The 23,037-nt window shown below is 42.8% G+C and overlaps 1 protein-coding gene across 2 annotated transcripts in view; it reads right to left on the bottom strand.

The window, feature by feature from the left end:
• DNAJB6 (DnaJ heat shock protein family (Hsp40) member B6) overlaps positions 1-22,243 on the bottom strand; it is a 98,690-nt gene extending 76,447 nt beyond the window's left edge. The window contains exon 1 of one of the 2 annotated variants that reach the window (XM_030550105.1): positions 22,135-22,243. The gene's annotated coding sequence lies outside the window, so the exon portion shown is untranslated. Of the gene's footprint in view, positions 1-21,584; positions 21,801-22,134 lie in introns of those variants that run through there. The other variant, XM_030550106.1, reaches the window with a different exon arrangement.
• Between the last annotated feature and the right edge of the window lie 794 nt (positions 22,244-23,037).

The raw sequence follows: 23,037 nt of genomic DNA, 5'->3' as shown, positions 1-23,037 counted from the left end.
GGTCCCCAACATGGTGCCCGCAGGTGCCATGGCGCCTGCAGGGGCATCTAAATGTGCCCGCGTCCTGGCCGGCGATCAACCATCCACCAAAATGCCGTCGAATTTCGGCAGCATTGCCTCTCGATGACGTCACCACGGTCCTTTGTCTGGCGCCTGCCAGACAAAAAAGGTTGGGGACCACTGCGCTAGTACAATGTTTCTCAACCTTTTTGATACCAGGAACCAGCTTCATGCCTTGCTAAACTGCATCAGTGAGATCTCCGGGACCAGTGCTGGTCCACGGACCAGGTCATTGAAAAATACTGCTCTAGTACACAGCACTAAAATTACACTGTTCCATGATCATGACAATGCCACAGTATATACATCAAGAATTGAAAAATCCAGTGATGTTCAAGGCAGGAAACTTTTCTATAAGCACAAGTGATTTTCACTGTAACAAAAGCTACATGAGATGAAAGCTAACCCATCAATAATGAGAGCCTGTATGAGGAAGATCTGTTGCGAAATCCACCCTTGGAGCTGAAAGGCATGTGTTACTGAAATAGTCAGTTTTTGAACAAGAAAAAAAAATTATAATCCAGCAGCTGAGAAAAATCTGACATTTCCACATCCCTTTTGATGTAGGCTTGCAAAATGGTCATGAAAACTTACCAACAAAGGCAAAAAGTCAACCTTTGCATTCATGATGTAGACCTACTTATATTTTATTTTTTCTTTAAAACAAAAAGGTTACTTGCCCATGCAGGGTCAGCTTTAGGCCAATTCCCCGGAATCGGGCCCCACGCCTTAGATGCCTTTAAATTTTTTGTTACTCACCTGGCAGTGGTCCGGGTGTGTGGTGGCACTTCAGCAGCAGGGGATCCTTCACTTGCTCCGGGAATTCGGTGGCATTTCGGCGGTGTGTGTGTGTGGGGGGGATTCTTCAGTGCCACAGAAGACCCGGAGTGAGTGAAGGACCGCTCCCTCCCACCACCGAAGTGCCACCGAAGACCCGGACCACTGACAGGAATTCAAATCTGGCCCTGCAGTTCCTAAAGCCAGCCCTGTGCCCATGATAAAGTAGAATTTGCAAGGATGCTTCAGTAATCGTTCTGAACGCCTGCAATAGTTTCATGTCTGAAACTGCAAATGAATTAGAAAAAAAAAGTTGTCATAGATCAAGTTACCTTTTGTATGAGATGGCACTGTACAGAATTTGTCCTTGGCTATGTTTGCAGTTTAATCATGTTCCGCTTCAGTTCAGCTACACCCAGTTATGGGTTCATTTTCCCAAGGTAAATACTAATATTCAAAATAGATCTGTTGCTAATTCACTATTTCCTCCAAACAAGTAGTTTGTGGATTAGAGATGTTCTGCACTCCCAGTATGTTGAGCACATTAAAAAGTGCAGGATTAAGCACTCACTCAGTCAAAATATGTATTGCTAAATTTTGACACTTATTTGTTACAATAGCACCCAGTTGCTCTGATCAAGAGGTGCTGTAGCGAATACAAAAGGCAGTCCCTACCCTGAAGAGCTTTCAGTCTTTACTTGCATTATGACATTTTATTACTCCAAGAGGCTACATGAAAAGATGGGAGTTGCATACACAAACACACAGTACATGAAAAGATGGGAACACCCATATTTTCATGTACTATGTGTATCTATATTTCTCTATCTCTATCTATATCTTCCTACTGTATTTTCCATTCCATGCATCTGATGAAGTGGGTCTTAGCCCACGAAAGCTTATGCCCAAATAAATCTGTTAGTCTAAGGTGCCATAAGTACTCCAGACTAATACAGCTACAACTCTGAAACCTCTTTAGCATGTTTAGCTCTACAACTAACATTACCTTTGTATTTTTGTATGGCATATGTAATTAACTTCTAGGAAAGCCAAACAGGGATTAGGTTTTAAAAGGATTTGCTAGTTTGCACAGCACTGAATAAAGTTAAAATGTTTAAGTTACTATATTTTTATTCAAATTTGTTTAGAGCAATGCTATTTAAAATAGCCAAGGTATGAAACCGTATGACAGGAGCATGTGACAAAACGAATTAAAGAAACTGGACTACATTCTGTTCAGTAGTTAGTCCTTATTTATAGTTTGAAAAAAGTTAACAGAATCACAGAAAATTTATCAAGATTTAAAGTGCTAGTGAAATTGCATTTTCAAAATGAAGTCGCCTATTCACATGGTTTAGCAAGTATGGAACAGATTTTACTTCAACTTCTCAGTCGTCACAACTGTCAAAAGAAAAAACAGCACAAACTTTTAGCCTAAGTACAAAGTTCCAAGCTGATGTGACCAAAAAAAGCCTTGTGTTCATGGGGAGAGGTGAATGAAATCGCATATTAGAAATGATGATGAACACTATGGAGCATCATTAATGTAAAAATGGGCAGGGTGAAGTGATTTAAATCACCACTTTTAAGCTTGTGTTACAATTTACTTTACTCATTTTCCTAGAGAAAAGTTGATTCTCACTTGCTGGTATAATCTGGTTTTTTTTTCCTCTAATCAGAAGGATGTGCTCTATACACATTTTAGAACTAGAAGATCTAATCCTTTTACATCTAAATGTTATTCACAGATTGAAGGGGAAAGTAAGCTTTCCTGCTTTTTCAACTCCCTATCAGTTTCTCAACTTTGAATGAGCTATTAGTCACTGAACTGAACTAGCTGAACAAACTAAACAGAAAGTTCTCTTTACACCTGCAGAAAAGACTATGCTTCAAAAAAACTGGTTTATCACTTCAGAGTAGTTCCAGCTGACTGGCCAGTGACTTCCACTAGTTCAGTGGTGAAATTTAGGCCCTAATACAGGTTGCCATAATTCCCAATGTTTAGAACATGTTTAAGATTTATACCAAAATCCAATTTAAGGGTTTAAGATTTTTATCCACCCTGACAATGGGTTATGTTGTTATCTAACATAAAGAAACTAAAATTGAAAGTACATTTGCGTATATCTCAGAAATGGTTCACGTGTTTTACTAGATATGCCAGTACATCTAACTAGAGTTCTAAAGTCTTGTAAACATCTTCTTACAGAAGGATATATAGCATAAATTACAAAAGCAATCCTAACGAACGACTGCTGTGTCCTACAGTAGTCTAACTCCATTCTAAGACTATACAACCTGGAAATAAGCAACTATAGGGAAAACAAAATCAGGTTGATTGTGACAAGCTAGGTCAAATGATTCTATGGTTAACTTACCATACTAGTCAGCTGTTCTCTGAAATGCACGATTCTCACCTTTTCTAAAAATTAGAACTAATCATCGTTTTTAAAAACCCAGATTTAACTTAAGTTTCATTTGTCATTGGGTGGTAACGACTATTGAATGTGCCCTCAAGGAGCAACTATGATTTATCAGTAAAATGAACAAGTTCTAGAAGTCAACTACAGTTGAGAAAAATTTCTCCATCTTCATTTTTGTACTGTCTTCAGTCACGTTAGCTCAGTTGACTGACGTAACATGAATGAAAAAATCCTGTTTAAGATGCCGGCTAACAAAGTTAAAGTTGAGTTACCTGGTTCCTTTCGAGACTAAAATGCAGACAGTCAGGTTAAGGTAACTCAAGTGAGCTAACAACTGAAATGCATCACCTTTCTGCTGGTCAAGAAAGGCCCTATGACAGAGGATTACTGAAAGGCCATGAACAGCCTGAAATTCAGGGAACAAGAGTATCAATACCATGCTTAGTACTGCCCTAGATGTTAACCTAAACCTAAAATGCAGCTACAGCGGCCCTGGGTTAAGCACAGCTAGGTCTACAATCTCCCTGAGAACTAGGAAGTCTGTCCTTTTATTAGAACATTTAATGTATGTCTACCCTTATGGGGGCATATAAAGTACAGAAACTGAACACCCAGTAGCACAGGTATAAATAACAGTGGAGACAAGGAGCCATGGATTAGGCAAGTAGAATGCCCTACAGTGCCTGAACCCCCTAGAGTGTACATCCTACACTGTGCCTCAGACATGTACACTGCTATTTTTAGCATGGTAGTATCCTACTGTCTTCCCTTGGTGGAGCCTTTCCTTGCTGCATGTAGACACAGCCTGCCTTTCACCACAGTGTATAGCTATATATACTCTGTACACTGCTGTAAATCCTCGGTGGCAAGACAAGACCTGTGAGGCTTAGGCTTTAACTTAACCTGCTTGTTTTACAACACATTCAGCATCAAAAGACAATTTGTAAGGAAGCAGATATGTCTGGAGTCTGATTTATAAAAGAGTGAAAGTTCATAAAAAGATATTTTGTCAGTTGGAAGTTTAGACTAAGCTCCCAAGGCTTCTGGCATTTAACACAGTAAAGCAGGTTTAATTAGAATGCTTGTAAATCCAGAGTAATGGGCAGGGATTATTTTCTTTTCTTTTTTTTGTTAAATGTGGACATGGCCTAAGGGAAAAATTCTTAGGCAGTAGCTCTATATCTTTGGAACCAAGACCTACTCATAGAAGTGTGCATGAGGTCCTATAGCCACTATTCTAACTTCATACATCTGTTTTTTAAAGACTGCAATTTAAGCTTTTTGTTACCCCCCTCCCCCAATTCAGCATATTTACTCAGCCCAGTACTGACAGGAGCTGGGAATAAAACCTCAATGTGATATATGCCATCATGTGCCCCTCTGCCATGTACATTGGCCAAACCAGACAGTCTCTACGTAAAAGAATAAATGGACACAAATCAGACATCAAGAATTATAACATTCAAAGAACAGTTGGAGAACACTTCAATCTCCCTGGCCACTCGATTACAGACCTAAAAGTCACTTCAAAAACAGACTCCAACGAGAGACTGCTGAATTGGAATTAAATTTGCAAATTGGACATCATCAAATTAGGCTTGAATAAAGACTAGCAGTGGATGGGCCATGACACAAAGTAAAACTATTTCTGTATGCTTATTCCCACCCTCACACAAACACAGTTCCTTACATCTCCGTCAATTGCTGGAAATGGGCCATTTTCATTACCATTACAAACAGCTCTTTTTCTCTCCTGCTAATAATAGGTCACCTTAACTGATCACTCTCCTTACAGGAAAACTTATGCTCAAATAAATCTGTTGGTCTCTAAGGTGCCACAAGTACTCCTGTTCTTTTTGCGGATACAGCTTAACATGGCTGCTACTCTGAAACCTATTTAAAGATTGTTAGTTCTTTTCATGGGCTGCACATTTCTTAATATGTGGCCCTGTCAGAGTCATAACTGGAATGGAGAGTGAGTGACAGACCAGAGTCCAATCAATGAATCAAGGGGCAAGCAGACTGCTGGTCCACTGACTCTTTCCAATTAACCTTCCATATATAGCTCTTAGGTTTGTTTATAGCTATGGCATCCAAATATTGGTGTTTCACTAAAAAATGGCTGAATGAGTTGACTGCCCTTTAGAGAAGGAGCCTGGGTGTGAAAAATGCCCTCCATGCAAGATCAAGAAAAGGCAGAGGAATCACTCTATAGCTCAATTCTCAGGTGCAGAAGAGACCTACAACCCAGACAAAAACCATTTGAATGCATTTTCAGCTAGCATGAATCCAGATGTTTTTATTTCAGTAGCATCCACAATATGGCAGGTGTTGTTCACATAGTTAGGAAGACAAAACACCTTGAAATCAATACATAATTCCTCCTAATAGCTTTTCAACAGCACTTCTGGGTAAAGTGTAACAGAACCAACTCAGGCCTTGGCTACATTACAGAGTTGCAGCGCTGGTGAGAGGGTTACAGCGCTGCAACTTAGGATGTGTACAAACTTGCACAGCACGGCCAGCGCTGCAACTCCCTGGTTGCAGCGCTGGCTGTACACCCGGTCGAGCCTCGGGTGTAGAGGATCCAGCGCTGTCAGCAAGTGTAAACACCCACCAGCGTTTTTATTGACCTCTGTGGCATAAGTAGGTATCCCAGCATACCTTAGAAGCCTCTCTGGTAATCATGCAAACTCCACTGTCCTGGGCTCACCTGACCCCTCCTTTAAATGCCACGGGAATTTTAAAAATTCCCTTCCTGTTTGCTCAGCCAGGTGTGGAGTGAAATTATTCAATCAATCAATCAGCGACCACGCGTCCACGCACCAAACAAGCCCCAGCATGGACCAATGCAGAGCTGCAGGACCTCATCAGTGTTTGGGGTGAGGAAGCTGTGCAAGCACAGCTGCGCTCCAGAAGGAGAAATTATGATACCTATGGGCAGATATCGCAGTCCTTGATGAGAAGGGGCCATGAACGGGACGCGTTGCAGTGCAGGGTCAAAATAAAAGAGCTGAGGAGTGCTTACTGCAAAGCTCATGAGGGAAATCGCCGCTCAGGAGCTGCCCCCACAACCTGCCATTTTTACCAGGAGCTGGATGCCATACTTGGGTGTGACCCCACTGCCAATCCGAGGAGCACGATGGAGAGTTCAGAGCAGGGAGAAGTGGGGGAGGGTGTAGAGGAAGCTGACAGTGAGGCTACTGACGTGGAGGGAGACACCCCGGAGTCCCAGGAGGCATGCAGCCAGGAGCTCTTCTCAAGCCAGGAGGAGGCTAGCCAGTCGCAGCAGCAGGAAGTTGATGGTGAGGAAGAAACTGAGGATCGTGCTCGGGGTAAGCAGATTTTTATGTTTTGGCAGAGGAGGGTTTGGGTTATGGCTGCCTCCATTGATTTGCTCTATCACGTCTCTGTAATCTGCCTCGGTAATCTCTTGAAAAGTTGCAGCCAGAGCGTTTGCAATTTGCTTTCTCAAGTTGATCGGGAGAGCCACCGTGGTCCTTGTCCCGGTCAGGCTAACTCGTCCGATCCACTGTGCAGCGAGGAGTGGGGGGACCATGGCTGCACACAGGCAAGCTGCATAGGGGCCAGGGCGGTATACACATTGCTGTAGAAGACCCTCCCTCTCTTCCCAGGTAACACGCAGCAGTGATATGTCTGGCAGTAGGAAACCCTGTTGAGAATTTAGGGATACTTGAGTGCAGGGCGCCAGGTTCGCGTTTCCCCAGCCCATTGCGCTCTGTTGTTTACCCCCCCCAAAGCACGTAGCCAGCCACGCGGTGTGCTCCGGTGTTATGCACCCCCCTCCAAGCAGGCATCCAGCACTGTGGTGCGCTCCGGTGTTCCCCACCCCCCTCCCAGCACGTAGCTAGCCCCGCGGTGCGCTCTGGTGTTATGCACCCCCCTCCCAGCACGCAGCTAGCCCCGCGGTGCACTCCCCTCCCCCCCCACCAGCAGGACAGCATGAACGCGTACCAAAGCCCAACCCCTCCTCCCCCCAGCAGCTCGCCACCTTCCTGTTCACTACTGTCCCCTGTTCAGGATACCAGCTACCTCCTGTACCCATTGCAGATAAACCCCAGTGACCCATCGGTCAATTCCCACTCCCAAGGGGAACTCAGGGGAAAACCACTCACCCCATTGCTCGCCATGACTTTAGCTTCCCTGCCCTCTCTGTGTTATGTGAGAAGGATGCCACCAAAAGTCTAAAAAGTCCTTCACTGTGTGATAATAAACAATGTAGCCTCTGTGTATTACATGGTTCTCTCTCTCTTTTTTCTAGTGACCTTGACTAATGCAGCCAGATCACCGGCCTCACGTAGATTGCAGAACTTGAGACGAAATCCCAGAAAATCAAAAGAGGAATTGATCAAATCAGTTATGAATCACTACAACAGAAAAAGTAGGAAGAAACAGGAATGGAGAGAGAAAATGTATGAATGGAGACAGAGTGTACATGAATGGAGGCAAACAGAAAGCAGGAGAAAGGAATTGTCTGCCAAAAAAACCACAAAGCAGATAAGCCTCCTGGCTCGCCAAACTGAGTCTTTCGAGTCTCTCGTAGCCATGCAGACAAATATGTACCGTTGTAACCCACAGCGCTCCCAAAGCCCTCTTTCTTGTTCCCCCGTATTTCCACAAAACAACTTTCTCCAGCAACCAGTTTCTTATTACCCCCAGCTGCCCCCAACACCTGTACGATCACCTACCAGCCCTGATAACTATAATTCTTACCCTGTTCACTCCACCCCCATTACCCTGCAGCACAGTAATCCTGAAGTGCAGCAGACATTGAATAGTGATCAAAATAGGACATATTCAAACCTGTGAATGTACAGTCCACCACCCCAACCCCCTTGCCTTTTATGTACTGTATGTTGAATAAAGGATTTTTTTTCTTTTTCACTACATTATATTATTGCTGGAAGTGGTAAATATTGTGCCCCAAGGTACAGCAAAGCACATCAAATGCACCAAACATTACTGTTGGCTCTCAGCATCAAATTGCTCCCTTAAAGCATCCCTAATCCTTGAAGCCCTTTCCTGGGCCTCCCTATTAGCCCTGCTCTCTCTGGCTGAGCAAACTCATCCTCTAGGCGTCGAACCTCGGAGGTCCATTCCTCACTGAATCTTTCACCCTTCCCTTCACAAATATTATGGAGGGTACAGCACGCGGATATAACAGCGGAGATGCTGCTTTCCCCCAAATCTAGCTTCCCATAAAGACACCTCCAGCGGGCTTTCAAACGGCCAAAAGCACACTCCACAGTCATTCTGCACCGGCTCAGCCTGTAGTTGAACCGGTCCTTGCTCCTGTCAAGCTTCCCTGTATACGGTTTCATGAGCCATGGCATTAAGGGGTAAGCGGGGTCTCCAAGGATCACAGTGGGCATTTCGACGTCCCCTACTGTGATCTTGCGGTCTGGGAAAAAAGTCCCGGCCCTCAGACTCCTGAACAGGGCACTGTTCTGAAATATGCGTGCATCGTGCACCTTTCCAGGCCATCCTGAGTAAATGTCAGTGAAACGCCCACGGTGATCCACAAGCGCTTGCAGAACCACGGAGAAATACCCCTTGCGATTAACATACTCTGATGCCAGGTGGGGTGGTGACAGAATAGGAATATGCGTCCCATCTATTGCCCCTCCACAGTTAGGGAACCCCATTTCTGCAAAGCCATCCACAATGTCCTGCACGTTCCCAAGAGTCACGGTGGTTCTTAGCAGGGTGCGATTAATGGCTGTGCAAACTTGCATCAGCACCATTCCAACGGTAGACTTTCCCACTCCAAAATGGTTCGCCACCGATCGGAAGCAGTCTGGAGTTGCCAGCTTCCAGATTGCAATAGCCACCCGCTTCTCCACTGGCAGGGCAGCTCTCAATCTCGTGTCCCTGCGCCGCAGGGTAAGGGCGAGCTCAGCACACAGTGCCATGAAAGTGGCTTTTCTCATCCGAAAGTTCTGCAGCCACTGCTCGTCATCCCAAGATTGCAGGACGATGTGATCCCACCACTGAGTGCTGGTTTCCCGAGCCCAAAGGCGCCGTTCCACGGTGCTGAGCACATCTGTTGCTGCCACAAGCAATTTAGTGTCTTCACCGTCAGGCGATTCAATATCATCGTCTGACTCCTCACTGTCACTTTGCAGCTGAAGGAATAGCTCCACTGCCATGCGTGATGTGCTGGCAACATTCATCAGCAAGGTCCTCAGCAGCTCAGGCTCCATTTATAACAAAAACCGCAGAAATCATGCTGCAGAATCACAATGCCGCCAAACTGATCGGAATGTGTAGCAAAGCACCACAGGGCGTTGGAACAGGAAGCGGAAAGACCCGCACACTTCCTTCCCCTTCCCACAAGCCACAGCGCCAAAATGGGACAAGGTGCTCTGTGGGATAGCTGCCCACAATGCACCACTCCCAACAGCGCTGCAAGTGCTGTAAATGTGGCCACACTGCAGCACAGGTTGCTGTAAGTGTGGCCACTCTGCAGCGCTGACCCTACACAGCTGTACTAAAATAGCTGTAACTACCAGCGCTGCAAAACTGTAAGTGTAGCCATACCCTCAAACTTTTGTACTGGTGAACCCTTTCACATAGCAAACCTCTGAGTGTGACCCCTTTATAAATTAAGAAAAGCTTTTTAATATATTTAACACAATTATAAATGCTGGCTGCAAAGCAGGGTTTAGGTTGGAGGCTGACAGCTCACAACCCCCTATGTAATAATCTTGCGACCCCCTGAGGGGTCCCAACCTCCAGTTTGAGAACCCCTGGTTTACAACAATACATTTGCCAAATAAACTAATGATGCCAAGGTACAGGAATGCAGCAGAAAAAAATTTTCTAAAGATTTATCCAACTAGTGACATGTTGCTTAAATGTCGCTATCATCTTCAGAAATCAATTGTGTTTTAACTCTTTGTGACCACTGGTCACATATGCAGATTAAAATATAGACTTGGGTATCTTAAAATACAAGTAATTTCAATACTATCTAACCACTGAGCTTGAAGAGATACTACCCCTAGCATAGGCTAATGCATACACCTGTGAAACTCACCTGCAGATTCACATGGGAAGAAAAGTCATTAACTTTGAAGTAAGGTCATTAAACATGAATGCCAAAGACAACTGAATGCCTAGACACAAAACTAAACCAAAGCTATGTCTACATAACTTGTGTCATTCAGATGTGTGACTATTCCACCTGCGAGTGACGTAAGTTACACAGACATAAGTGATGTGTGCACAGTGCTATGTCAGCAGGAGACTATCTCCCATCAGGATAGAGCAGCAGTCCCTAAACTTTTTATGTCACGCTCCCCTCCACCACCCGTAATGGAATCTGTCCACGCCTCCCAGGAGCAAGGACACAACCAGCAGTGGATCTGTGGGCTGGGGCTGCAGACAAGATCAGAGCAAAGCTGAGGGTAGTATGGGACTGTGACACACTGCTTCCCCACCCCCTGGAACATTCCTCCTTGCTCCCTAGGGGGCACACCCCACAGTTTGGTGACCACTGGCATACAGTCTTCACAAGAGGCACTGCTTCATCAGTGCAGTGGTGCCACTGCCGTGCTGTATATATAGATGTGGCCCCAAGTCAAATCAAACTACACATGAACTAAAAAACTTTTGGAAGTATATTATTTACCTCTACATTTACAACAGTTTCCCTTCCAAACAGCATAGCTCTGTGTCAAAAACAAAAATAGTAGTATTTGGGTAAATAAATATGTGGAATACGCTCAACAGGATGATCACTTACCTTCTAATTCTGCTTCTCTAAAATAAGGCCAACTTTGCTGTACTCATTTTCAGAGCAAGACGCTCAAAGGAGGCCCCAAATGAAAATGAGTTCAAGATTAAACTGGCAGCAACTACAGGCTGCAGCCAACACTGAACAAGAAAGCATGCAGTAAAATACACAAGTCTGTAGAAGGCATTACAGTTAAGAAAAACTTGCATAAAAAAAAATCAGCCAACTTAAAAATGAGAAGAAATGCGACAGAAGTGAAATCTTCTACCCCCAAGAATAAAAGAGGGGAGGCACGGTAATACAGAGCCCACACCTCAAATACTCTTGGCTACTATTCTACCCATTAATTACCTCTTATCCATAAGCTAGCTAAATCCATAACTTCAGAGTTACTAGAAGGGACTGTGTTTAAATTAGAGACTGGGCCAAATGTCTACCCCAAGACCACTTAAGGAACAGAACTTTTATGAAGTCAACAAAAAGGAATTTCAACAGGTACTGAAACAGACTTATCTAGTATTTAACCAAGTTTTTTTAAAAAGTATCCCAATCATCTAAATTTAATCAAAAAAAGTGAAAGAGATACTTTAGAAGGAAAATATTTAGGGAACCTACATACTCATCTATAGTATGTTTCTGTAGCTACAGCATTATACTATTTCACAAATTGGTCTTAAAGTTAGTTTTAGATTAAGGTACATGTAAAGGTTTACTTGTTTGTTTTCAATTGAGATTAGCAATGAATTTTGAAGATAAAAATGAAAGGCTTCCTCAGGAGAAAGTGTCATATACAAGAACTTCGGCAAATACCAAAATGTCTTGTATGTTCTATTAATTGTAAACTTGGAGCAGACTTGGCAAATTCCTGAGAAAAGAGTAGTTTAGGACAGGCGCTGGTAAATACTGGCTTAAATCGGGTTTACACTGGGAAAAATAATTGCACCTGTGTCAGCAAACATAGAACAAATCTTGCCAAACTTTGGCTACATCCTGTTCCTCAGTTTTGAACAGTCGGTCAATGCATTAACAGCGGGTCTCAGACTTTACTGCACTGGAATCTATATAGCCAGTCCTTTTTGGAATCTTGTCAGAGAGCTATCAAGAATATCCAGAATTATCATAGAGCTAAAGAATTCTGGAAGAGATACTAAACCTTATATTTTGAGTATCAGGACAAGCCCAGTGTGGAAGGCCAATTATCCCATATTAACCTACTGCATGGTTCTGGGGACAGGATACTAGACTTCATATGGATCTCAGACCTGATTCAGCACAGATACTCTAGTGTCCCTAACAAGTTGACCAGAAGACTTTTCTCTTTTATGTTAAATTGAACTAAACAGACATCAAAAATGTGGAAACAGGGTTTACATTTTGAAGTCAGCGTGGGATATAAGCCTGATGTATTTAAAACAAAATTTGAGATAAAGATTGTATCAGCCATGTTTAGATAATGGTTTCGAGTCCCATAGCTCAATTACATTGTCTGTTGATAAACTCTTAAAAAGTTGCTTAGTCTCAGAACTCAATTTTTTCAGACAGAAAGGAGCTTTTTATAAGAATTAAAAGGTACCTGAAACAAGCTGCACAGAGAGGGTAGAGGTAAATGCACAGATATCCAAGTCAGACTTAGACACTAGCTTAGAAACCAAAACTGTATCATGATCTGCTACTTCAGATATTTGTGAAATTAGTGCTGCCACTGAAAAACAACTTCCTATCACAAGCTATCAGTTGGCAAGAAGTCCCTATGCAAAGTTCAACTGTACAAGAATTTGCACAGTAAAAATGAATGATCAAATGGAAGAAAAACTAGAAGTTTACAAGAAGCCAGAATCATCTCACTAAAGGTAGGTCTACTTATGGCAGCATGTAGAGTACGGAAACTGCACACACTAAGGGTACAAAAAGCAGCGTAGCCAGTGAGGCACTGCTTAGATGAAAAGAGCACAGGCACACCAGAATCTTAGGCTATATTCCCTGCATGGCTCTCTACACGTCCATTGAGTGCCTCCAATGTCTATATTGCAGCATAATACACCGGTGCCTTTACGCCAGAGCCTTAAACTGCAGTGTGCAGCTATACGTATCCTTCACACCACTGCAAACAAACAAAGCCTGAGCACTGAGTCACAAATGTAGGGATTACTAGTTAAGAAGAGGAATTAATATAGAATCAATTAAGCCAGCAAAGGCTATGGTTTATAGCAACCTAAGACCAACTGAGGAAAGTTTAAGACTGAGGCCTTGTCTACACTACCGGAGTAAATTGACCTAAGCAACATAGCTAGAGTCAACATAGCGTAGGTCGATTTACTGCGGTGCCTATACCCCGTTGTGTTGACGGGAGACGCTCTCCTGCTGACTTACCTTACTCCTCTCATTCCAATGGAATAATTGAGTTGATCAGAGAGCACTCTGTGGTCCATTTAGCAGGTCTTCACTAGATATGCTAAATTGACCCCAATGCATTGACCAGAGCAGCATCGATCCCCGGTAAGTACAGATATGGCCCCAGTTTTTCTAAACAGTGACTTAGTTGCAGTAGAACAGAAAAGCTTTTATTTAGTTAAAACTAGGAAGCTAACTGTGACACTGCAATCTGTATATTTTATGGAAATATATGTTTATAAGTGTGAATATGACGTAACTGGAATATGCTTTATGCAAAAGGTCTCTTGTAAGGTATTACAAAGGTTATAACCTACTGAATATATTCATCCTATTTGTATGAACGTATCATTCTTGTATCTAAAACTAGGAATATGAAGTACAACTCTGAGGTCCTACTGTAATTATGCAAACTGTGGGCCATTAATGCTGGTTTAGAATCTTGATGGCTCCCATTGACTAGGACAATTGGTTGTAAATGGCTTATTTACCTGCAAGCCTTCCTGTATAGGTGTGCGTGCCAGTCCATGGTTAATGAAAAATGAGGTCTTACAGTGACATGTGACCATGTCATCTGATACTGGAATCCATTTTAACCCTGAGGCTTTTCCATTTAGAAAGGGGGCGGGGGGAGGAATCCAGAGAGACAAAGGATTCCTGCCTTGTGCCAAAACTATAAAAAGGGAAGAGAGCAGACAAGGGTGGTCCCAGTCATGAGAAAGCCCCTGCTTTTCTCCTAAGATGCCTGCTAGAACTCACAAGAATTGTACCAGGGGAAAGGACTGGGCCCAGACTAGGAAAGAGTCTAGTCTGTTAAAGCTTTTTGGAACATCTCTGAGGTTGAGGCTTACTTGTAATCAGTTTCTTAATATATTAGGCTTAGACGTGTTTTATTTTGCTTGGTAACTGTTCTGTCTACAATTACTTGAAACCACATAAATAATACTTTTTATATTTAATAAAATCACTTGTTTATTGATAAACTCAGAGTAAGTGAATAATAACTGGGAGAGCAAACAGCTGTGCATGTCTCTGTCAGTGTCATAGAGGATGGACAATTTATGAGTTTACCCTGTATTAGCTTTATAAAGAGTAAAATGGATTTATTTGGGGTTTGGATCCCATTGGGAACTGGATATAAGTGACCTGCTCAGCAGTTTTTGGTTAAAGTCTGCAGCTTCGGGAGCATGACCCAGACCTGGGTCTGTGTTGCAGAAGGCTAGCATGTCTGGCTCAATAGGATGGGGTTCTGGAGTCCCAAGCTGGCAGGGAAAATGGGTTCAGAGGTATTCTCAGCACATTTGGTGACAAGTCCCAAGGAGGTCTGTCACTGAACCCATCACACTAACATACCCTTGTGAGTAAATGGTTTAAGTGATTCAAGTTCCACGTTCCTGAAATTAGCTTTCTCAAATTGTTTAATAAAAAAAATACACACAGTTTAAATGCATAACAAATTTAGAGCATGCAGCCTCTATGGCCAGTTTTATGAAGTTCAGGTTTAGTTTATATAAAGCAAACATAAACCTAAATACTAGGGCTGTCAATCACATTTAACTCATGCAATTAACTCAAAATTTAATCATGATTAATAACAGTTTTAATCCCACTGTTATATTTAATACACAATAGGATATCAATTGGAATTTTGATTTTTTCTGCATTTCCAAATATATTGATTTCTATTACAGAAATAGAGAATACAAAGTGTACAATGATCACTTATTTTTTATTACAAATATTTGCACTGTAAAAATTGAAAAATACTATTTCTTTTGTTTACAATTCACTTCATACAAGTACTTTCATGATAGAGATTGCACTAAAGTGCAATTTACAAACCTAGATTTTGTTACTAATAAACTCAGCCCTATTTCTTGGTTAGCCAACCACTCAGAGGAACAGGTTTGGTTACATTTGCAGGAGATAATGCTGCCTGCTTCTTGTTCACAATGTCACCTGAAAGTGAGAACAGGTGTTCGCATGGCACTGTTGTAACCAGCGTCGCAAGATATTTACATGCCAGAGGCTCTAAATGTCCCTTCATGCTTCAACCACCATTCCAGAGGATCCAAAGCGGTGTGGACTGATGCATGTTCATTTTCATCCTCTGAGTCAGATGCCACCATCAGAAAGTTGATTTTCTGTTTTGGTGGTTCCACTTCTGTAGTTCCTGCATCAGAGTGTTGCTCTTTTAAAACTTCCAAAAGCATGCTCCACACTTCATCCCTCACATTTTGGAAGGCACTTCAGATTCTTAAACCTTGGGTTGAGTGCTGAAGCTATCTTTAGAAATTTCACATTGGTGCTTTCTTTGTGTTTTGTCAAATCTGCTGTGAAAGTGTTCTTAAAACAAATGTGCTGAGTCACCATCCGAGAATTCTATAACATGAACTATATGGCAGAACACAGGTAAAACAGAGCTGGAGAAATACAAATCTTTCCCCCCTTCCTTCAGGAGTTCAGTCACAATTTAATTTTTTTTTTAAACTGAGTGTCTTCAGCATGGAAGTATGGTCCCTGGATTGGTGGCCAAAGCATGAAGGGGCATATCAATGTCTAGCATATCTAGCACATATATATCTTGCAATGCCGGCTACAAAAGTCCAATGCGAACACCTGTTCTCACTTTCAGGTGACACTGTGAACAAGAAGTGGGCAGCATTATCTCCTGCAAACATAACCCAACTTGTTTGTCTGAGCGAGTGGCTAAACAAGAAATAGGATTGAGTGGACTTGTAGGCTCTAAAGTTTCACATTGTTTTGGTTTTGAATGCAGGATTTTTTGAACATAATTCTACATTTGTAAGTTCAACTTTCACGATAAAGAGACTGCACTACGGTACTTGAAAAATACTATCTCTTTTGGTTTTTATAGTGCAAATATTTGTAATTAGAAATCTAAAGTGAGCACTGTATATTTTGTATTAGGTACTGTAACTGAAATCTATTTGAAAATTTAGAAAACGCCCAAAAATATTTAAATAGATGGTATTCTACTATTGTTTACAAGTGCAATGGGGAGGAGGGTAGACAATAGATAAAATACTACATTGGTTAAAAAAAGCTGCATAACATTAATAAGTTTTGTTGTTTGGGGGGTTTCTCTAATTTGCACCAATATAGTTCCCCCCTCCTCCCACCATTTGTGTATTTAGTAGGGCTGTTAAGTGAGTAAAATAAACAAACAGGTAACCCATTGATCCAGGGAGCAGTTTCTCTGGCAAATTGTAAGACGACCAGTAGGCAGCAGGGGTTCCTGTACTGGGACACCTTCACTTGGACTTACGCTCCTTCAGGCAGGGGTACCATCTTTTTGCTGAGTTTGTACAATGGGGTGCTGGTCCCAGACCAGTGCTTATAAGCACCATGGAAATACCAAGTTAATATTATTACAATCCTCATTTTCCTTCTCCCTGCATTGCCCCACTACTGTTAGGAATTGGGACTTCTTGGGAATTGAGGTGCAGTGTCACATTTCCATCCCATATTCTTCACAATGATATTATGATATGATTATGACATAATTTGGATGTCTTTTATGCAAGTCATGTCATAGATCATTGGGAATTTTATGATTTGCTGAATGATTATCCTATTTGTATGAATGGATCATTTTTGCATCTGAAATTATGAATGCCCACTAGGCAAAGGCTCTCAGTCTAGAATGGATCCTTCCCAGCCAGCCATCAAATTAAGAATAGATCTTAGGGGAAGCTCATATCCCCACCTGAGGAGCCTTCCTGAGGATGCTACAGGCAGCTTCCCAGTAATAGTTGCTGTGACACTACAGGGACAGACTCTGGTTCCAGGTGCTGAAACAATGACTTCCACAAGTTGTGGTTTGACTTTGACTTTCTTTTATTCAGTTTAAAGGATTTCAATATGTGAAGTTTGGGGGCTTAACAGACTGAATTTCCAATTTGAAATAAATGTTTAAAACCCTATATTAAAATTTAAAAAAAATCCTGAAGTGTTATCCATGATGGAAGACGGCACTGGAAAACAATTAACTTGCGGAAACCGAAAGTAACTGAGGCAGAAAAACAGGTTATGCTGAAAAAAGGCAATAACTTTTGTGTAAAAGCTGGTTGAAATTGATTTTTTGATGAAAATATCTGAAAATTGCTTGTTTGAAGAAAATGGTTTTGAATTTTTAGGATTTTCCTTCTCTCCTCTGCACTTCCTATTTTTACTTCCCTTCCTTCCCCCCCCCCGCCCGCAAGCGAGAATTTCCCCACTATGAGAAAATAAAACATTTCAAAAGTTAAGATTTTTTTTCAGAGATTTAAAAAAATTATTTGAGAATTTTTCTAAAAGAATTGATGAAATCCTTTTTTGGGAGGTGAAAAAAGTTTGAGAAACTTGACAGGTTTATTTTTAACATATTATAGCGCTCTGAAATTATGCTGATTTATATCTGAAGTTTTGATTTTGCTGGGACTAGTTGTTTAGCTACAAGTCAAAAAACCTAGCTGTTTTCACTTCTAAATTTCAATGGAAAGTTATTTTCATGTTTTCACTGGACATTAGTAATAATTTTCTTGTGACAAAATATAAACAACTCAACAGTCCACTAACAAAATGAATTCAGTCCAAGAAACTAGAAAGAGGCATTAATATGCAAATTAGATACAATTAACTCAGGCCTAAAGAGACTGGGAATGGTTGGGTCATTACACTAATTGAATCTATTTCCCTATGTTAAGTTCTCCTCACACCTTCTATGGGTCATCTTAATTATCACTTCAAAAGTTTTTTTTTCCTTCTGCTGCTGATAGCTCATCTCAATTGATTAGACTCTTCCTGTTGGTATGCATACTTCCACCTTTTCATGTTCCCTGTATGTATAAATATCTCCTGTCTGTATGTTCCATTCTATGCATCCGAAGAAGTGAGCTAGCTATAGCTCACGAAAGCTAATGCTGAGATCAATTTGTTAGTCTCTAAGGCCTTGGCTACACTCACACTTTACAGCGCTGCAACTGGGGTGTGAAAAAACACGCCCCTGAGCACTGCAAGATACAGCGCTGTAAAGCGTCAGTGTAATCAGGGCAGCAGTGCTGGGAGCGCGGCTCCCAGTGCTGCAAGCTACACCCGTAAGGGATGTGGTTTACATGCAGCGCTGGGAGAGCTCTCTCCCAGCACTGCTGCTCTGACTACACTCACACTTCAAAGTGCTGCCAGGGCAGCGCTTTGAAATTCCAAATGTAGCCATACCCTAAAGTGCTACAAGTACTCCTGTTCTTTTTGCGGATACAGACAAACACGGCTGCTACTCTGAAACCATCTGATAAGAAGCGCTCTGTGGTCATAGACAGAGCTAACACAAGGACTATCTATAAGGCTCAAATCAATGAACTAACTTATAAAACCAACCTTTACGTAATTTGTCCATTCTCTGTTTTTCACATTTAAAAAAAAATTACAAGTGTCCTGGCAAATTTGCCCGTTGGTTCACACAGACTTCAGCTAGTCAGTCAGCCCAGTAAGGTAATATAACTACTGTTTAACTTAACTGCTAAGTTCTTACACCTCCCCATCTGGAGACAAACACCTTTTCTAACTGGAATTACACAATACCTCATACTCCAAAAACTGAAGAATCCAGACCCATATGATTATTCACCCTTCAGAAGAACAGTAACAACTGCCAAAGGACCATATAATCAGAGCATTGAACTAACAGAGCCCAAGACCATTCCCATCACTCAAACTAGGCCAAAACCATGTTTTTTTCTCATTCTATACACGAAACCAGGGTGGATTTGATTTAAGTCAAATTGATTTAAATCATTAGTCAGGAAGACTCGATTTAATCATCGATTTCTACTTAAAACTGCTTTCTTTTTCATTGTTATAACCTTAATACATATTCTTCACAACTCAGAGATAGATGTAGGTTTCGTTTTTAGAAGGTACACACTATACATTTTTAAAGTGATTTATTTTTAAAAAAACTTTTCAGAATAGTTTTACAGCTATATCAGAAGATGAATGGATTGTTTGGTTATTTCATTTACCAAAGGTAATTGAAGCAGATAGTTCACCTCCCAATAACTTCATAAATATCTCCAATTCAGCAGGTTTATCATTACTATTTGGAGGACTTTCTTGCCATGCTATATTAGGAGGAGAACATCACTTGATAGACACTTAAATTGTTTTATTTAACTAAAACAACAACATCATTATGTATTCTGGATTTTCTTCTTCAGCAAACAATATTTTAACAAAACAAGCATATGAATTTAGTTCAACATTCAAGTTTTTTAAAAATCAGGTTTGTTTTTGTTAAAATTGTTTTTAACTAAAATAGCTAAAGGAACTTTAAAAAAAAAATCAAATCAACTGTGTCAGCCAGATCAACATGAGAAACTTAAAATATTGGCTTCTGCAGTTAACTCAGTTGTCTTCACCTTCAGTTTCCTGTTTATTCATAACCTGGAAAAGAAAACCAAGCTTTTCTGCTTTTTCAGATCCCAAATGATTTTTCAATTTGGAATGAATTAGTCCAAAGGAAGAAAATATTCTTTTTACACCGGCAGAAGCTACTGCTGTTAAAAGTGAGATTATCACTTCAACAGTCTCTAACCCAAGTGCTTAAGTGATTTCTGCCAGTTCACTGGTGTGTCTCTCTTTAAAAGATCAGCGGCAAACATATTTTTTGAATGGTTCTTATTCCCAAACTGTGTCTCTTCTATGGCCTGCTGCCATTACAGGTTTTCCCCTTCTAGTGAGAGAATGGTAGATCTCAAATCAATGAAGGCTACGCTCAGAAAGACCTCAAGACATCTAGGGTATGGTGCTCAAACAGTTTCATTTTTGTTTCTACTGTCTGTCCCTCCCTTCCCACATTTATCTCCAGGCTTCTTCTCCTTGTCCAGATCTATTCTGCCCCCCATAGTCTTCTGTTCGTTGAGCTTTTTAAAACTTTGTACTTTTAGAGAGGTAAGGGATTGACTCTGTGTACACAAATTTGCAGAGGGACAATAGGGTTGACGTCTGTTATTTCTCACCTCTATATATTTATTTAAAAACATTTTTGCTGTTAACAAGTATGTTATTTCTGGAGACACAAATCCACAGTTTGAGAACTGCAAAACTAAGCATCTCTGATGGTATGACTGAGCACCGAGTCCCACTGGGTAGATAGAAAGATTAACCTAAATAATCTATACAGAAGCCCCTGGAACCCCATAAATCCATGAACTATTAGAATTCATTTACAAAACTTTTCTTAAATATTACATGAATATATAATCTCATACTATAGAATTAGAATGTATAATCCCTATTCCATGATGAGATATTTTTCAGCTATAGTGTATCTTAATTTTAATTATCTTTAGATCAGATTTTTTTGATGAAATGCTTTGAGGGAAAAAATTAAATAAAAATCCAATTTTCTTTTATTTTTTTCTTAAGAATCATTACATTTTTATCCACCATGCACAAGACTGACAACTAAATTGCAATGCCAGGTGACAAGCTTGACTATACGCATTTAAAACCTTGTTACAAAAGTTTAGCTTCTACAACGTCATCTTGGCCCAGGTAGAACAATGCTCTATGCTAAACACACCAATTTCTATCTATTTTGTTATAAAGTTAGAGTTAAAACATAATGAGAAAGGGCTTCAATGATCCTTGCGCCCTGAATAACTTGTTCTATGGTCTTCTTGCCTCAAAGAGGAAACTAGTTTTACAGACAAGTCAACTTCAAATCATATTAGTTGTGATCACACTGAAGCTAGTTTCAAGTTGTATTACCAAGACCAGAGACACCACTTGCCCACTCACTGCCATCCCAGTAATCCTACAAGTAGTGATGACATGAACCATCTATCTGCCTCACCTTCACAGGGACACTGGGAGTTGAAACTTGGCAACATCAGATACAAAACATCCAAGGCCCCTTGTCTTTTCGAACAACACCCTGAGCTGCTACTGTTGCCCTAACTTACTGAAGCAGGAAACTCACAAGTGCGTGAAAGTTTTGCTGGAAACAAGCAACGTACAAGAACTCCAGCGGTAGCATGTGGTTCAGTGGCTGCTTTCCTCGCTTGCCTTTTAGGAAAAAACTAGCACACGGAGCCACCCGCAAGACTGGAGGCGGCATCGGAGTGAAGAGGCGGCTACACACCGGCTCCTGGGAGTCAGCTCTTCGTTACCTGCGAGCGCCCCGGGGTGCTCCGAGCTCTCTCGCCGCCCCACGCGCGAGCAGCCTTCGATCCCTCGGAGATCTGGCGCAACCTGAGTTCGCCTCGATGCGAGGAACCAGCACGGGCCTTTCCCTTGCTCAGAGCGGCGGCGCCTCTCCAGGGCACCCAGCGGCCGGTCAGAGTAACCGAGCCCCAGAGCTGGGAGCCTAGCGCCGCATCCTCCCCCTTCCCACGGCGGCCGACGTCAGGTCCCGCCTCACCCCAGCGCTCAGGTCAAGGCTCGCCGTAGGCCCGACCGCCCCCAGCGAATATGGCGCCAGTCCAGGCGGCCCAGCGCCCCCACAGCGGCTCGGGCGCAGGCAGCAGTGGGAGCCTCCGCTCGCTCCCCTCCCCCACCGCTCTGCAGCCCGCGGAAGGGGGGGGGCGGCTCCATCACCAACAACACTGTTGCTGAGGGCGAGAGCTCGCCTCACATTCCACCCACCCCTCCCCCCCGGGTCCGGCCCGACGCAGCCCCGGCCATCGCGGCTCAGCCCTCCCCCGCGAGCCCCCGGCTCACCCTGCACGGCCGACGCGCTCCCTTCTCTCCGAGCAGCAGCGATTAAAGCAGCAGCGCTGGCCGGGCAGCCACAACCAGAAATTGCGTCGCACTCCGGAACGTCACTTCCGCTAACGCCCCCTATTTCCGGAAGTTTCTGGAACGACCTCGCCTTCTTCCCTCGAGGCGGAAGGGGGGGAGGGACAGGGAGAGCGAGCTGCGGCGCCACCTGCTGGCCGTAGGCGGCGCGCTGAGCGGCTGTAGAGCGACGGGGGGGCATGTGCGAGGCCGTCATGGCACGTCGCTCCGCACCAGGCACGCGCCCCCTGGGTCCCCAGCAGCCTGTCCTGAGCCCCGCCCGAGGCCGCGAGCCATGGCCCGAAGTGACCCTCGGGGCGGGGGCGAAGGGAGTCACACGCCCCCTGGGGGCACCCAGCCACAGGGCGGCCACCCCAAGAGATGGCGCCACCCAGGTCGTGGGGTGGAGACCTGGAAGGCGTCTGAGCTGCACTGGGTCTGGATGCTCTGTGTTGAGTCCTGTGGGACAGACCCCAGGGCTGCAGGGCCAAGATGCATTGCACCTTGCTGACCTTAGATCCCCAGGGTGTCTAGGGTGACCAGACAGCAAATGTGAAAAATTGTGACATGGGTGAGGGGGCAATAGGAGCCTATGTAAAACAAAGCCCCAAATATTGGGACTGTCCCTATAAAATGAGAACATCTGGTCACTGTAGGTGCCAAAATCTCAACGACTAATAAAAATCTGGGTGTCCAGGTATATAATCAGCTGGATGTGACCTCCCAGTGTGAGGCTGTGGCCAATAGACCTAATGCCATCCTGTAATGCATAATTGTGGATAGGAAAAGACACCCCCCCCCCAGCATGATTAAAGGATTAGAAAATGTACCTTACTGTGATAGACC

Source organism: Gopherus evgoodei, chromosome 2 (genome assembly GCF_007399415.2).
Source record: "Gopherus evgoodei ecotype Sinaloan lineage chromosome 2, rGopEvg1_v1.p, whole genome shotgun sequence".
In the NCBI taxonomy this organism is placed as follows: domain Eukaryota; kingdom Metazoa; phylum Chordata; order Testudines; family Testudinidae; genus Gopherus; species Gopherus evgoodei.
The sequence above is the reverse complement of the archived record's forward strand: the minus strand, read 5'-3'. Positions and strand labels throughout refer to the sequence as shown.